Consider the following 19,262-nt stretch of genomic DNA (forward strand, 5'->3'; position numbering starts at 1 on the left):
GTGATTGGGCTGTTTCTAAGATGGTAATATCAAAGCATATCTATTGACCTTCCTACAGTCTGCAAATATGGAAGGGAGTGGATTTCAAAACCTCCCCCATGAATTATCCCTTCATATTTATATAGGATTTTCCATTTCACAAAGCATTTTTCAACACAATACTTTATTCAATCCTTCATTACCCTTGAGATAGATAAGAGATGTAGTTTTTCATTATTTTACACATAAGAAAATGGAATCTTTGCCAAGCTAAATGATCTTTCAAGGTCACATGACAAAAGTTTCAAATCAGTACCTGAAACTCAATTTTTGGATTCCAGGCTAGTTTTTTTTCCCCTTTCCTTCTTCCCCCACTATGACAAGAGATTTGTGATTCTGGAGAAAATTTAGAAGACAGAGTCTTTCTAAAAATTATTTTAATTCACTAAAAAATAATTTTTAAAAAGGGATAAAAAGCCATGAAGTACTATTTTGCCTCTAAATGAATGTGTAGTGCATATTTATAAGCTTTTAGTACAATATTTTATAACCAAACAGCTGCTGAGACAATGAAATTTTATGACCAGCATCTCAGTTGGTGTTTTTCTCTTCAACACAATAAAATAAAGTTTTTGTGATATAATTCATCTATTTCATCTGCATTTCATATAAGCGTCAGCAAAAGGATACTCAAAAGGACAATCCAAGAAATAAAGTCACATTGGCAGTATAGTAAAATAAAACCACATGTTGGTTATATATTATCTTTATTCATGTGTATGCCTGATGATAGTGAACCATCGTTTTTGAGAGTCTTTTAAAAGAGATCACAACTAAGACTGTCTTTTTTAGAGCTACATGGTATCTTTAGCTCATCAGCAAATCACACATACTTATTGAACGGCTTTCATATGAATAGCCTTGTGCTAGATATTATCACTGAATAACAATATAAAAAATAAGACTTAGTCTCCAGCTTTAGTTTACAATCAAAGAAAGGAGACACACATGTATGCTGCTAACTATGTTATAAAAGAATATGCCATGGCCAAGGTAATAAGCTGCCCTGCAAGGTAATGAATTTTCTCTCCCTAAAAGTGTTAAGCACATGCTGGCCTTCCACTCAATGGCACTGTTATAACAGGGACTGATGCATGGGGACAGGGTGGCAGTGAATCATTTCTAAGAGCACTTCCAATTTTAATATAAGCTCTAAAATAATACAGTTTACAGTTAAAGCTGTAAAATAAAACCCTTTTCAAAGTATTTGGTTGCTGTTGTATTAATGCTTTTCCCCTGCTTATGATTTTCTTTATTCATTATTCATGTGTGCTGTGAAACATTTTTATTACTTCCGAATGGAACATTTTCTACAACAGAAATAGCCTGGCATGCTTTTTTTATAATAGGAGTTCCATCCAAGATAAGTCCTATAGTTATTCCTAGCGACTTTCTTTGGTTTTCTTCCTTAAGCAGCCCTCTAACATCTGATAATGCTGATTTCATCACCAGATAACCCTGCAGATAATGCTATCACATTACTATTATATACTGGATCAAAGCATTCCATAAAAACTAAAATATGTCATAATCAGTAGATGAAAGCCTAACAAATGTAAAATAAATTTTAGGGAAATTTAAAGTATTATTTGGCACTGATCAGTACCATATAAAGTATGTCAAATTAAATAACATCCCAATATGCTAACAATGTGTTTTCTAAGAGGTGAAAAGGTTAATTGTTATAAAAGGAATTTCCAAAAGACTGCATCGTCTATTTTACATTGAAATCTCAATTTACTATGGCAGGAGGCCATATTACTGAACTTTGCAGATTAGCAAGTAATTGAGCAAACATTTAGAAATAGTTTTTCCTAATTGTTGGTTGTTGGAGCAGTATATATTTATCATATTTAGCAATCCTAATTAAGGGTAATAAATTAAGGTGATCTCTGTTGTGAAGTACATTTTTATCATACATTTATAAGTTAATAAACATGAAATTGCTAAAATATTTTTAAGACTAATTTTTCATGGTTGATAGAAAACTATTCATCCATTTGGAGGAAATGAATATTTTAAAATGTGTTTTACTGAATATTACTCACCATAACAATATTCACTTCTCAAGCTATAAGCTGAATACATCTTGATTGTGGGTTATGGTGATTTGTAGAGAGTTTAACTAGTGTATACAAATGAGTTGAGCTTTTTTCTGAAAATCCACTGATTTTATGTTTCCAGCTTTCAAAACAATAGAGAGCCCAGTGAGGAATGATAAGCTCCATGTGATGACCAACATCAATAAACACTCTCTCTCATAAGTATCTTCTCTTCAAATGCATCATCTCTTAACTAACGAAATACCACAGTCATTCTTATAATTTAGAAGTGCTAATAACATGAACAGCATTATAAAATGTGTGTCAAGAAAGGCAGGTCTGTGAAAGTTCTATTTAACCAACATAATTTGTATTGACTCTATCTAACTTTCTTAACACCCATCGCCTATCTTTCATTGTGTATATACATTGAGTGGCCAGATTACAATGACCACCTGAAGTTTGTAGGCAAATTAGCTATAATTTTGAGCTGAAGTTGCTAGAGGGGCAGACCATTATAAATAGGGAAGCAGGATGTTTTCCATGACAGTAGAAGTGGTTTTTTCTGAAGATATGGGTAAACAACGCGATTTAACAGCCTTTGAACGTGGGATATATTTGAATGTGAGTGGCTACATTATTATGACCACCCCATCAGTACTTCATTGGGCCACCTTTTGCCTTCAATACTGTGGCGATTCTTCTTGGCATTGACTCCACAAGATGTTGAAAGGTGATGTGAGGAACCTGACACCATGCCTGATGAATAGCACTGACCAGTTCTGTGAGATTTGATGGTTGTGGAACCAGCTGCCTGATGGCTCTTTTAACTTCGTCCCACAAATGCTCAATTGGATTGAGATCTGGTGATTGTGGGGGCCACCTAAGCAAGGTAAAGTCTCCCTCATGTTCTTGAAACCACTCCTGCACAATACGAGCACTGTGGCATGGCACATTGTCTTGTTGGAAGAAGCCATCTCCATTGGGATACGCCATCAACATGATAGGATGAACTTGATCAGCAACGATACTTAGGTATGTTGTGCTATTCAGATGTTGTTCCACAAGAATTAAAGGGCCCAAATCATGCCAGGAAAACATGCCCCAAACCATAACACTGCCCCCACCAGCTTGAAGGGTTGTACTCATGTATGTGGGGTGCATGCTTTCATGCTGTTTCTGCCAAATTCTCACTCTGCCATCTGCATGATGCAACTGGAAATGTGATTCATCGGACCACATGACTTTTTTCCAATGCTCGACTATCCAATCCTTGTGTTCCTGTGCGAATTGGAGACGTTTTATCTTGGTAGCTGCAGAATGCAAAGGTGTTTGAACAGGCCTTCGGCTTCCATATCCCATACAATACAGTGTGCGGCTAATTTGCCTACAAACATCAGGTGGTCATAATAATCTGGCCACTCAGTGTATATGTATATGGAGCTAGCTTAACATAAGCTGTATGGGACAGTTTGTCCTAGATAATGTGTCATAAAAATAATTGATTTTATAGCTGTCTGTATATATGTGAAAGACTAATATGAGATTTGGCAACATTTGAAATGTTTCTTATATTTAGAACCTGATACATATCACTATTTTAATAGGCAGACTATGATTAATTAGTTCACAGACATTTAAAAAGTCATATTAAATAAATAGTAGACCAAATTGAGAGATGAAGACACTAAAATTGTTATTTTGGCTCTACTCCTTTATCTCAGTGTATAATCTCCTGGTTGCTATAAAACGCAAGTCAAAATAGCTCAAATTATAAAAGAAATGTTTTGGTTCATGGACCAAAATGTTCTGAACTTCCTTTTCTACTTTCACAAAAAGCTTACTCTGACAGTTCCAATGTTTTGATCAGAGCCCTTGCCTCTCTCTAGTTCTCATTTCTGCCTCCTTAGTGTCCACGCCATGCTTAGCCATTTTCTGTCCTTGTGACCCTACATTGGCTTTCAGTGCCTCCCAGACCTCTTTTCATTCTCATATACATCAAACAGAGAATCATAAGAAAGCATCTTTTTTTTTTTTCCAGAAATCTTATAAAAGAGCACCACTCGATTCCTTAGGTACATTTATAAAATAGGCCCTGAATCTGGCCAGAGAAAGGGTTGGTTTGATAAACTTAGGCCAATGAGGCTTCCCTTCTATGGCTGAGATGGGGGTTCAACCCTCTGAAATATATAGGCTGCTTGAGGAATGACAAAGCCTCAACAAAAATAGGGATATGCTTTTAACAGGAGAAAAGGGAAGTGGATATTGGCTGCCCAACAGATAATGTACATGAAACTTGTGTTTTGCATCTCTACCTTTCCACTAATCTTCTCCTTGCTTTTAAGGAATTGATAGAAAAATCATTTTTGTAAAGATCAGAGACCACAAAATGATGAAGACAAGTATCCTCCTTCCTCCCATCTAGAGCACTATTACCAAATGTGTTTAAGAAGTTGCCTCCCATCTCATAATGTTCCAGCATCCATGGAAAAAAACAAGTTGTTGAATCCCAATCCTTTTGATAGTATACTCCATTGTCTAATCCTATACAATAAAGAGGTAATATGCAAATTAACCCTCATGCCCTCATAAGATGGCTGCCTACAACCAGGCTAGCAGGGGTATTAGTGAGGGACGACCAAACGACTAAATAAGCAGACTGCGTGGTGCGACCAGGCTGGCAGAGGGGGGCAGTTGGGGATGACCTGGCTGTAATAGGGGGCAGTTAGGGGTGACCAGGCAGGCAAGCAAGTGAGTGATTAGGAGCCAGCTGTCCAGGATTGTAAGAGGGATGTCCCACTGCCGGTTTAGGCCTGATCCCTGGGATCAGGCCTAAACCGGCAGTCTCCCCAGGATCAGGCCTAAACCGGCAGTCGGACACCACCAAGGGGTCCCAGATTGAAGAGCGTGCATGCTGGGCTGAGGGCGCCCCCTCCCCCCTGCATGAATTTCATGCACCAGGCCTCTAGTTCTTAAATAATAATCATAAATGTAAATTGTCTCTCCAAATGTAAATAGAACAAAATAAAAATTTACAGATCCCTTCTGTTAATTAAATCATATTCCACAATTTTTTAATCTTTCCAAAGAAACCTGCAGGCCTCAGTTCCTCAACTGCAGGTCCTGTGGTTTTCTACTTGGGCCCCTGAGCCAACTAGCAAGAATACAAATATGAGTCAGTGGGCAAATAAAACATGTGAACAGATGAAAAATACAAAATTTAAGCTGGCATTCAGATTTGTAGATTGAGGTTCTCTATACCAAAATCATGTGATAGGGCTCTATTAGGTGGGAAAGAAGTCACTGCCTAAGCTGGAACTGTGCTAGATTTCCTCTAATTGTGTCTTCAGGTTCACGTTTCACCTTTCTTCACCCTGGCTTGTGCACCAGTACTGAAGTGGTATGAATTGCATATATTTCCCTCACCTCTGATTTCTGGCTAGGCTTGGCTATTAAAAGGCACCAGCAGGAAATAAGTGGGGAGTTGGAGAAGGATGTCATGAAATATTATTTCCCAGCTCTCTCTCCTCTAGTAACTCACCATGTGTTGGTTGTATTTATCTAGAAAATTCCACAGCTTATGAAGGCAACTTTCCCCAAAGAGCTATCTTTTCTACTTTCAGGAACCACACCTTCCCTCTACTATGGCTAGCCTGAAAGTTGGATTGTAGGATTTAGTAAGCCATGCACACATTTCTTAACAAAGTCTACTAAGCTCACTCCAATTTACCTGGTAAAATATGCCATTCATTTCCTGCTAGGACCATCACTGACACCAGGATCCATTAAGATATGGGAATAAAATAGGAAAGACCAAGTTGTGCTCAGCAAAAGCAGGAATGGCCTGATTAGACTAGAGATCAACGTTAAGGAAGTGTGAGAAATATACTTGAATCATCAGGAGAGGGCCACATGATGGAACCCCTAAATCCAGAGGACTTTAGAGTTATGTTGACAAGAATAAAATAACTAGAAAATGTATTGAAGATGAGAAGGGCATGTTGAAAATATCATTTTATGATATTTATTTTGTTGTTCAAGGTGGACTGGTAATGGAAAAGACTTAAAGATGGGAAGAAAAATGTTAAAGGCTCCTATAGACACCTGGGCAAAGACTGATCCAAGTCTAGGCAATGGAGTTGATAAGGAGGAAAGGTCAAGAAAGTTGGTTGCACAGGATCTTTCAATTATGGAGAACTAAATAAGGAATATGAAAAAAGGGGTTACAGAGGGTAATCATATAATTAATTATGCAAAGAAGGACACTTCTGGAAGTGATAAAATTTCCATCAATACTTAAGGCAAGAAAATAGATACATACTAGGATCACCCACATAAAACAGGGAAATAAACCATCCTAGGAATAAACAAAGCGTCTCAAGAGCAAAGCATCTAAAAGCAAACTTGAGTAATTTAGCAATTGATTGCTTTTGGTAGAGACAAAGGAATTAAGCAATAAAGCCAATTATATGGGAGCAGGTATCAAATAATGGGTCATTCTTTAACACAGATTTGGAAATACCTAGATAACATTGATAGTACTGGACTAAACTCATGGTCAGTGTAGTACACAGGATGACAAATATAGATTTAAATCTTGTTGACATAAGGAATGAATCTGTCCTACCAAAGAGATAATTTCCGTGACAGAAATTCCTTTCCTCTTAACTATTTATGTCTGTGAATTATTTCCTCCACTGCAGTCTAAGATCCTCAAGGGCAGGGCCTGCTTCTGATTCACTTTTGTAAGTCACCAGGTTTAACATAGTGTTGTATATCTAGAGATACAAATAAATGTTTGTTGAGTTAAAGACTTGTTTTATTTAGGCCACTGTAATAGCATATCTATTACTATGTCTCTGCTGCCACTATCACTCTGCCATATCTCATCCTTTACCAAACAAATCTTGCTGCTACTCAATCTGGTTTGCAGTCTAGAAATGAGAACAGTCTAAGAATCAGTGTCTAGCCAAGGAATGAACTATGGCAAAATTCATATGTTGCTTGAAAGTGAAGCAGAATATAAATATAAATTAACTGTATTGTACATACAAGTCTGATGTCTTGTCTAGGCAATTGAATGAGCAATAGTTTAATTGAAGTACTGGGTAAATATATATATAGCTTTTTGTGTGCTTTGTGTTTTGTTTTCAATTGCAGTTGACATTAAATATTATATTAGTTTCAGGTATACAACATAGTGGTTAGAAACATCTATCTATATAAAAGCCTAAGTGACCATCACAACCGAATGGACGACCAAACAGGCTGCATGAGGCAACCAGGCTGACAGGGGGGGTTAGTGAGGGGTGACCAAATGACCGAGCAGCAGACTGTGTGGGGTGACCAAGCCGGCAGGGGGGACAGTTGGGGGCAACCAAGTCAGCAGGGGAGGCAGTTGGGGGCAATCAGGCAGGCAGGCAGGTGAGAGGTTAGGAGCCAGCGGTCCAGGATTGTGAGAAGGATGTCCAACTGCTGGTTTAGGCCTAAACCAGCAGTCGGACATCCCCCATGGGTCCCGGATTGGAGAGGGTGCAGGCTGGGCTAAGGGGACCATCCCCATCATGCACGAATTTCATGCACTGGGCCTCTAGTCCTAGCTAATAAAAGAGAAACATGGTAATTAGCGTATGACCGCTACACTTCCCATTGGCTAATCAGGGTGATATGCAAATTAACTGCTAGCCAAGATGGCGGCCGGCAGCCAGGCAGCTGGAAGAGAACATGAGGCTGGCTTGCTTCAGTGACAGGGGACTCCAACGTTCCCCGCCTGCCGCTGCCAGCCTCTGAGCTGCAACTCTAAGCAACTATGTTACAAATATAGAAGCTAAACAAAACCCCAGAACCCTGCTTTAGTGCCAGGCTTCAGCCAGCGGGATCGAAACATTGTTTCAAATACAGAAGGTAAACAAAGGCCAGAAACCTGCTTTCAGCAGCGGAGGCCTAAGAGCTGGAGCCTCAGAGCTAAAGCTGGACCAGAATAAAAAAAAAAAGAAAAAAAGGAGCGGTTGGAGCTTCAGTCACCCGCCAGCCTGAAAACAGCCCTCAGCCCCTCACCCAGATTGGCCAGGCACCCCAGTGGGGACCCCTACCCTGAAGGGTGTGTGACCAGCTTCAAACAGCCATCATCCCCTCACCCAGGCTGGCCAGGCACCCCAGTGGGGACCCCCACCCTGATCCTGGACACCCTTCAGGGCAAATCAGCCGGCCCCCACCCATGCACCAGGACTCTATCCTATATAGTAAAAGGGTAATATGCCTCCCAGCACTGGGATCAGCGGAGCCATGAGGCCTCCCGGCACCGGGATCAGCGTGACAGGGGGCAGTGCCCAAACCCCCTGATTGCCCTGCGGCTCTGTGTGTGACAGGGCGCGGGGCCTCAACCTCCCTATCTGCCCTGCTCTTTTCGTGACAGGGGAAGGCGCCCAACCCCCTGATCAGCCCTGCTCTGTGCCTGATAGGGGGGAGCTCCCCAACCCCCTGATTGCCCTGCGGCTCTGTGTGTGACAGGGGGCGGTGCCCCAACTCCCCTATCGGCCCTACTCTGTGAGTGACAGGGGGGAGCTCCCCAACACCCTGATCGGCCCTGCTCTGTGCGTGACAGGGGGCAGCACCCCAACCCCCTGATTGGCCCTGCTCTGTGCGTGACAGGGGGCAGCGCCCCAACCCCCTGATTGGCCCTGCTATGTGGGTGACAGGGGGTGGCGCCGCAACCTCCCCAACGACCCTGCCTTGAGTGTGACAGGGGGCACTGCCCCAACCCCCCAATTGGCCCTACCCTGAGTGTGACTGAGGGTGGCATCGCAACCTCCTGATCTGCCCTGCTCTGTTCATGACAGGGCGGCGCCCCAACTCCCCAATCGGCCCTGCTCTGAGCCCGACCAGAGATTGAGCCTAGAGATTGAGCCTGCCCTCTGCCACCCAGGAGCAGGCCTAAACCAGCAGGTCATTATCTCCTGAGGGTCCCAGACTGCGACAGGGCACAGGCCGGGCTGAGGGACCCCCCCTTCCTCCCGAGGGCAAAAACTTTTGTGCACCGGGCCTCTAGTATGTTATATAATTAAATGTTGTCTTTTTCATACTCTCTTCTTTATATTCATATCTGAGGTGTTAGAATATGTTATTTTTTCTTTTAATAAGATAAATGGAGAAAATTGTTATATATGCATAACGTATTGATGACTAAGATCAATATTTGACCTCTAACAAAGCAAGTTTGCTCTAGCTATTCACTCATTCTCATGCTTTAGCAATTGATTTTACAGATAAAAGTAATGTCTTTCATGGTCATTTTAAATTTTAAAAGAAGTACCATTTCTTCATTTGTCATAAAACATACTTCCTTGCTCTACATCCAATAAATATGAAGTATGTGCTGATAAATTCATTCATTTATCATTTAACAAAAAATTTACCAAGTATTTGAAATGATGCTAAATGAAAGGCATGGATTTTGAGGGTGGAAATTAAAAAATAATTAATAAACTATTATCCCTGATGTCACAGTTATAACATTTTATGGTGACACACTTATGTGATTCTTTTGCCACAATATTATTTGAAAGAAATAAAAATGTATTAAGAGCTATATGATCTCTCTCTCTCTCTTTATCTATCTATCTTTCCCTCCTGCCCTTCTTTCTTCTTCACACTTAAGATATCTATTTTCAGAGCATAGCAGTGCTAAATATTCATTAATTTTCAAAGTCCTGGGTTTTTGCCAATTCAGATTTAGTTGATGTTCCATTACACTGTTGAGCAGATTTCATGGCTCTCTAATCAAATTAACTTACTTCCAAAAACAAACATTTTTATAAAGCACTTGCCCAAAGCAATTGTGACTTAGCTCCCATCTTATTTTTTAAATAAAAAATTGAACAGCAGTTTATTAAGCTCAGCACATTACCTGCTGTGTAAAGAGACCAACACACAACAGTTGCAACCAATCTTCCTATAGCACTTCTAACACACACTGTAGATCAGAGTTTTATACCACTAATATTCAAAGCCCCCTGGATTTCAATTATACTTTATTTATTATCTTAGCTGCTACATCATTTGCAATGCATAGATGCATAGTAATCTTCTTCTACCTTAATGGTTGTGAAGTATCTTCTTTGATGATATTTGTCATTTAATATTAAGTTTGCTATGCAAAATACAGCTAAATCTTGACAAGCCTCATAAAAACCCATCCTAAATGAGCCATTATACAGGGGTAGACAAAAGTAGTTTACATTTGTGAGTATGCAAGAGTTTATTTTTGTATTATTACTTTTCTTTCTATTTCTGGATTGCCCATTGAATTGTGTTTTTGTGGGGTATTTTTGTATTTTTTTCTTTATTGATATATGTATTACATTTATGTCCTTACCCTCCCATTTCCCTCCCATCCCCCACTCATGCCCTCAAACCCCTGGTGTCTGTGTCCATTGGTTAGGCTTATATGCATTCATACAAGTCCATTGGTTCATCTCTCCCCATTCCCCACCCTCCCCCCCCCCCCCCCCCCCGGCTCCCCTACCTTCCCTCTGAGGTTTGACCGTCTGATTGATGTTTCTCTGTCTGGATCTGTTTTTGTTCATCAGTTTATGTTGTTCATTATATTCCACAAATGAGTGAGATCATGTGATATTTATTTTTCTCTGACTGGCTTATTGCGCTTAGCATAATGCTCTCCAGTTCCATCCATGCTGTTGCAAATGGTAAGAATTCCTTCTTTTTTTTACTGCAGCATAGTATTCACTATGTGCACCAGGCCTCTAGTATGTTATATAATATTGTGTACTAGTAGATGTGTACTAGTAGATGTACAACAGTTTTTTACTAGTAGATGCACAACAGTTTTTTAATCCACTCATGTGCTGATGGGCTCTTAGGCTATTTTCAAATCTTAGCTATGGCAAATTGTGCTGCTATGAACATAGGGGCGCATATATCCTTTCTGATTGGTGTTTCTAGTTTCTTGGGATATATTCCTAGAAGTGGGATCACTGGGTCAAATGGGAGTTCCATGTTTAGTTTTTTGAGGAAACTCCATACTCTTCTCCACAGTGTCCGCACCAGTCTACATTCCCACCAGCAGTGTACCAGGGTTCCTTTTTCTCTGCATCCTCTCCAGCACTTGTCATTTGTTGATTTGTTGATGATAGCCATTCTGACAGGTGTGAAATGGTACCTCATTGTCATTTTGATTTGCATCTCTTGGATGATTAGTGACCTTGAGCATGTTTTCATATGTCTCTTGGCCTTCCTTATGTCCTCTTTCAAAAAGTATCTATTTAGGTCTGTTGCCAATTTTTTGATTGGGTTGTTTATCTTCCTTTTGTTAAGTTGTATGAGTTCCCTATAAATGTTGGCGATTAAACCCTTATCGGAGATAACATGGGCAAATATGTTCTCCCATCCAATGGGCTTTCTTTTTGTTTGTTGTTTTCATTTGCTGTACAGAAGCTTATTATTTTGATGTTGTCCCATTTGTTTATTTTCTCTTTAGTTTCCATTGCCATAGGAGCTGCATCAGTGAAGACATTGCTTCGGCATATGACTAAGATTTTGCTTCCTGTGGATTCCTCTAATATTTTTATGGTTTCCAGTCTTATGTTTAAGTCCTTTATCCATTTTGAGTTTATTTTTGTGTATGGTGTAAGTTGGTGGTCTAGTTCTATTTTTTTGCATGTTTCTGTCCAATTTTCTCAACACCATTTATTGAAGAGACTCTCTTGACTCTATTTGTATGTTCTTGCCTCCTTTATCAAACATTAATGGAGCATAGTGGTTTGGGTCGATTTCTGGTTCTCTATTCTGTTCCATTGGTCTATATGTCTGTTCTTGTGCCAGTACCAGGCAGTTTTGAGAACAGTGGCTTTGAAATACGGCTTGATATCTGGTGTTGATATCCCTCCTACTTTGTTCTTCTTTCTCAGGATTGCTGCAGCTTCAGGGTCTTTTTTTGTTCCAGATGAATTTTTGGAGAATATGTTCTAGGTCTTGGAAATATGCCATTGGTAATTTAATGGGGAGTGCATTGAATCTATAGATTGCTTTGGGTAGTATTACATTTTAATGATATTGATTCTACCAATCCATGAACACAGTATGTTCTTCCATATTTTTATGTCTTCCTCGATCTCTTTTTTCAATGTCCTGTAGTTTTCAGAATACAGGCCTTTTACCTCCTTAGTTAAGTTTATTCTTAGGTGTCTTAATTTTTTTGCTGCGATGGTAAATGGGATTTTTTAAAAATCTTTCTGTTAAGTTCACTATTGGTGTATAAAAGTGCCATAGATTTCTTGGCATTAATTTTGTATCCTGCTACATTGCCAAATTCATTTATTAAATTTAATAATTTTTTGATGGAGGCTTTGGGGTTATCTATGTACAGCATCATGTCATCTGCAAATAATGGCAGTTTTACATTTTCTTTTCAAATTTGAATACCTTTTATTTCTACTTCTTGTCTAATTGCTATGGCTAGCACTTCCAGAACTATGTCAAACAGGAGTAGTGAAAGTGGGCATCCCTGTTTCATTCCTGTTCTTAGGTGAAATGGTTTTAGTTTTTGCCGATTGAGTATGATGTTGGTTGTAGGTTTGTCATATTAGGTTTTTATTACATTGAGGTATGATCCCTCGATTCCCATTTTGCTAAGGGTTTTTATCAAGAAAGGGTGTTGGATTTTGTCAAATGCTTTTTCTGCATCAATTGATATGACTATGTGACTTTTATCTCTCATTTTGTTTATTGATATATCACATTTATTGATTTGTGGATATTGTACCATCCTTGCATACCCTGGATAAATCCTACTTGGTCATGGGGTATGATCTTTCTGATATAATGCTGGATCCAATTTGCTAGAATTTTGTTGAGGATTTTGGCATCTATGTTCATGAGGGGTATTGGCCTGTAATTCTCTTTCATTATGTTGTCTTTATCTGGTTTTGGTATTAGGGTAATGCTGGCTTCATAGAAAGAGCTTGGAAGTGTTCCTTCCTCTTGAATTTTTTTGGAATAGTCTGAGGAGGATAGGTTTTAGTTCTTCCTTGAATGTTTGCTAAAACTCCCCTGTAAAGCTGTCTGGCCCCAGGACTTTGTTTGCTGGAAGCTTTTTGATGACTGCTTCAATTTCCTCCATGGAAGTTATCAGGCTATTGAGATTTTTAGATTCTTCCTGATTGAGTTTTGAAGGTTGTATTTTTCTAGGAATATGTCCATTTCTTCCAGGCTGTCTAGTTTGTTGGAATAGAGTTGTCTTAGTATTTTTTAAGAATCCTTTGTATTTCTGTGGGGTCTGTTGGTATTTTGGCTCTTTCATTTCTGATTTTGTTTATTTGGGTCCTCTCTCTTTGCTTCTTGGTAAGCCTGGCTAGTGGTTCATTAATCTTGTTCATCCTTTCAAAGAACCAGCTCTTGGTTTCATTGATATTTTGTATTGTTTTTGGTCTCTATGTCATTTATTTCTGCTCTGATTTTTATTATCTCCTTCCTTCTGCTCACTCTGGGCTTCCCTTGTTGCTCTCTTTCTAATTCTTTAAGTTGTAGAGTTAGATGATTTATTACTACTTTTTCTTGTTTTGTTTTGTTTTTTGAGGTAGGCCTGTAGAGCTATAAATTTCCCTCTTAGGACTGCTTTCACTGTGTCCCATAGATTTTGGATTGTTGTGTTTTCATTGTCATTCACTTCCAGAATGTTTTTAATTTCTTCTTTGATCTCTTTAGTAACTTAATCATTGTTTAGTAGCATGCTATTTAGTCTCCAAGTGTTCGAATTTTTTTTATTGTTTTTATTATAGTTTATTTCTAATATTATGCCATTGTGGTCAGAGAAGATGCTTGATATGATTTCAATCTTCTTGAATTTGGAGAGACTCTGCCTGTGACCCAATATGTGCCCTTGACTACAATCAAATCCAGAACCCTTCAATGCCCGGGCTGATGCTCTATCCACTGAGCCAAACAGGTTAGGGCCATTTTAACAGAATTTCTGCTGTCTATAAATTTAGTTGATGCAGAGAGAGTAAGAGGTATGCATGACCATTAGTACAGCAAGTTATATTACATGATGAGGAAAGTGGTAGATAGTTAAGTAATTTGCAAAGGTAAGTGGAAATATCTGAATCCAGATAGCTGGGCTTCAGAGCCCATATTTCCAACCTTATTACTTTTACATCCACTTTGAATTTCTGTCAGCATTTTCATTGTAAACAACAAAATATGGACATTAATGAGCTATCTCAATTATAAAAAAGGTTTCTGAGATTCACCCACTATCACTATCATCTACTTTGTTCCAACTATTTCCTCCATTACTGTGTTTTCATCCCACATCACCCAGTACCACACAGTAGCTACCATAGTCTTGACTGGGAAACTCTTGGTATTTGGAAACTGGTTGTTCTGAGTTAAGAATCACCATTATGTAAACCATGATATATATTTTATTGATTACTCAAACTCTATTTTGAATACTGTGTGAATAAAGGCTTGAACTTTGAAATAAGCCTCTAAGTTCAAAGCCAGCTCTACATATTCTACCATATTTTGAAGCATAATAGCCTCACTAAGCATCAATTTCCTCTTTTATAAAATACTGGTATTAACAGCACTGATTCCATAGAGTTGTAATGAATAAATTAGATAACATATAGAAAGAATCTCAGTAAATTTCATGTGACTCACTAAGTGCCCAACACTTTAAAAAAATAATAGTTCACGATGCAATTGCTGAATGATTTGCAAAGGATACATGATGATTTCAGAAAATAATTCACATTAAAGTGATTCACTATTTAAATTTCTTTTAGAATATCCAAACTAAATACTTATACTCATCTAGAATACATTTATTGTAGGAAGCCAGAATGACTTTCTCATTTGTCAGGTTTTAGGCATCATAGTTTGGTGTTTTATACATCTTAATATATTCAGGAAAGCCCAAGAGAAATTGGTAAAAGTTCAGAGAAATCAAATGTAATAAAAGAAAGTGACTTTTAAAGTACTAAGGAAAGTGGGGTTATTGAATCAGCATCACCCTGACTATGCCCTATGATTCTAGTGAAGCTTCAATAAAAACACCAAACAATGTACCCTGCAGAAGTTACAGATCCTTTGGGAGAGGACTAAACACAGGAGGTACCATAAACCCTGTGAGGACATTGCATTTCCAAAATTTACAAAATGTACATTATCTTAGAAATGCCAGTAGCATAGCCAAACTGATCTAAAATGTAATTTTCGAATAAACACAAATTGAGTCAGGAAAGGTATTCTTATCAATACATATTTTAGCTAAATATTAAACGGACAAAAGAGTGAAGCTGAAATCACTATTATAAAATGAACTTTAAATAGATCTAATTTTTTATTTTAAAATGCAATTTTTAAATTATAAATAGCGCTGCTATGAACATAGGGGTGCATATATTCTTTCTGATTGGTGTTTCGGGATTCTTAGGATAGATTTCTATAAGCGGAATCACTGGGTCAAATAACAATTCCATTTTTAATTTTTGGAGGAAACTCTATACTGTTTTCCATAGTGGCTGCACCAGTCTGCATCCCCACCAGCAGTGTACTAGGGTTCCCTTTTCTCCACATCCTTACCAGCACTTATTTGTTGATCCAAAGGAACCATGAGATCCAAGTCTGCCCTTTTAGTTTGTGTTCACTGTGTGTTTTTGTATAAATACCTTAGTATCCCTTTGTTTATATTTATCATTTGTACAACTGAATGAAACATTTTCTTTTCTTTATTAATCTATAGAATTTATAAATAGTTATTTTTTCCTTGGAGCGATGTTGGCACTAGATATAGACCACATAGTAATACACAATCTTAGGAAGCATTTTAGCCATCGTGGAGTCAGTCATTATTGACTCTGGATCAACGAGACATTAAGCAAAAATCCAGGAACCAGCCAATTCTCAATGTCACTGATGCACATTCATTGCTTTATAAAATAAGCAAAAGAAGAACACTTTGGTTTATAGAAATAATGAGAAATTATGATTTGCATTTTTGTTTTTGAACTGCTTTTCCTAAATCACTTGACTTTCTGATGTCAAATTCAACAAATTCAATTCATATTGATTATACAGACCACCTGGGATTTTTATACAAAGCAATTATTTAACAATTGATTTTTTTCTACATTAATGGCTTTTGCATATTAATGATACATTTTATTCCACTTAAAACTAGGCACCTAAAATAATGGTCTGCATGTGCTTGATCATATTGACAAAGAGTTTAACTGAAACTTGAATTGGACTTCTGATACTGGAGGCATAATCTCTTCAACTCAGCCCAGTCCCACTCCTGTCTATGTCTTTTTCCCAGATCTAATTCATACACTAATATACTAGCATGAATCTTGCTTAGAATTTTCTCATGATTTTAACACAACTGCCACAATAACAAAAATTAACAAAGTACAGGAAATTAATAATGCTGTTAAAATGAACTGAGCAATTCTAAACTATATATTTTCAAGTAAGTCAGTGAAAATTATGTTAACTCATTACTGAATCACAAAAGAGCTTGTGTATGAGAAAAATAACATGACTATGTGCTATATTTGTTAAATATCTACACGCATTCTGTGTGAAAGCACCAATAAATTTTGACCAATAAAATTGTACAAGCAAAAAGTGAATCTAGCTGCCCCCATGTCTAACTAAGTGGCAGATGCAAGGTGCCTCATTTCTAGTATCTCCTAAAAGAAATAGAGCTGACACTAAATAACTTGACTCACAGTCTTAATTACAGAATATAAAATGTTCTGTAAATGAGTGATTATGCATTTTCCATTTTGTTGGTTATTTCAGTGAATAAAAAGTTTAAAACTAAGCAAAATTTTAGTTATGGCAAATCACATTTGCTGAAATAGATTTATTATCTAAAGAGCAATTAATAGCTTGCCAGTTCCATATCCTAAGTCCTTTTAGCTCTGTGGACTACCTATATGATCTCAGGGAAGCCTTGTCTCAGCACATGAGTCTTTGCAGCTTATAAAATGAAGACTGATACCTGCTGCTGATTAATCCCCCTGATTATGTAGATTTAAAACAGTGATTTGTAAAGAACATTGGGCTTTTGGGAAGCAAATGAAAGATTAAAAACAAACACATGTTTTTATTGCTATTGCTAAAAATTCTATGACTATATTGGTTGATAACATTCCTCAGTGAGAGATTTGTACAGGAGATTGTTATTTGAAAAAAATGTTATCCATACTAAATGTTATTCATTTGTTAAGTTAACCATCAACATGATACTTGATTTTTCCTGTAATTTGTACATTCTTTGAGTTTTGTGGAATTACTGAAGAGAAAAAAAACAATTCTCTTTTTTTCATGCTTAGGAATATCTCATTATAAATCTTATTCCACATTTATCCCTTTAAAATGAAAAGAGAGAGAGAGCCTTACCTGATTTGGTTCAGTAGATAGAGCATCGGCCAGCAGAATGAAGGGTCCTGGGTTCAATTTTGGTCAAGGGCAAATATCTTGGTGGCAGGTTCTCTGGCCCTGGTCAAGGTGCATGCAGGAGGCAACCAATCGATGCGTCTCTTTCACATCAATTTTTCTCTCTGTCTCTCCCTTTCCTTTCCACTCTTTCTATAAAGCAATGGACCCTTAGGTTGTTTCCAAATCTTAGCTATGGTAAATTGTGCCGCTATGAACATATGGGTGCATATATCCTTTCTGATTGGTGTTTCTAGTTTCTTGGGATATATTCCTAGAAGTGGGATCACTGGGTCAAATGGGAGTTCCATGTTTAGTTTTTTGAGGAAACTCCATACTGTTCTCCACAGTGGCTGCACCAGTCTGCATTCCCACGAGCAGTCCATGAGGATTCTTTTTTCTTCACATGCTCGCCAGCACTTGTCGTTTGTTGATTTGTTGATGATAGCCATTCTGACAGGTGAGAGATGGTACTGCATTGTCATTTTGATTTGCATCTCTCTGATGATTAGTGACCTTGAGCGCGTTTTCATATGTCTCTTGGCCTTCCTCATGTCTTCTTTCGAAAAGTATCTATTTAGGTCCGTTGCCCATTAAGTGCCCATCAGCAGATGAGTGGATTAAAAAACTGTGGTACATCTACACAATGGAATACTATGCTGCAGTAAAAAAGGAATTCTTACCATTTGCAACAGCATGGATGGAACTGGAGAGCACTATGCTAAGCGAAATAAGCCAGTCAGAGAAAGATAAACATTCATAATCTCACTCATTTATGGAATATAATGAACAACATAAATTGATGAACAAAAACAGATCCAGAGACAGAGAAGCATTGATCAGGCCATCAAACCTCAGAGGGAAGGTAGGGGAGGTTGGGGGTAAGGGGGAGAGATCAACCAAATGACTTGTATGCATGCATATAAGCATAACCAATGGACACAGACACCAGGGGGCTGAGGGCATAAGTGGGGTGGTGGGGGGCAATGAGGCGATAAGCATTCATAAGTAATACCTTAATCAATAAAGAAAAAATAAAAAAATAAAGCTTCAGGAAAGACACATACAAAAAAAATAAAAATAAAAAGCAATGGGAAATATCCTTGGGTAAGAATTAATAAACAAAAGGAGAAAGAGAGAGAGAGAGAGAGAGAGAGAGAGAGAGAGAGAGAGAGAGAGAGAGAGAGAGAGAGAGAGAGAGAGAGAAGAAACAAGGTTCCAAAACAAGGGCATATTCTAAATGAGATGATTTAGTCTATAAACATCCATTAATTTTTTTTTCGTTTTCATTTCCTACACAGGATATGACCCAATACATTCTGATTTTTCAATGACTAGAAGTGGAAGATACTGTTTTTCACAGAAGGAAATAAACAAAAGCCTCAAAACCTAATTTATCCAGACAAATAATTTATGTGCAGAGGAAGGTGGTTGTGCAGATTTGGAGAGTGCCAAATACCAAATACCCTACGTTACCCCACAGGACTCACCATCAGTAGTTGCAACTGCTAAGGCTTTGAAGCTTATTATATGATTGAAGTAAATGACCCTGCTTTAGGCCTTTTTCCTTTTTATTAGTTTGTCACAATGAAGGATAATTAAGTGTGCATGTCATAAAAACCCTGTACAAGCACGGGTACAGAATTAGCATAAAAAATTCAAGGCATTATAAAATAACTATAATAGTAAAATAGCGGTATGCCATAATTCACA

Source organism: Myotis nattereri (assembly GCF_964212035.1).
Source record: "Myotis nattereri genome assembly, chromosome: 6".
NCBI lineage: Eukaryota > Metazoa > Chordata > Mammalia > Chiroptera > Vespertilionidae > Myotis > Myotis nattereri.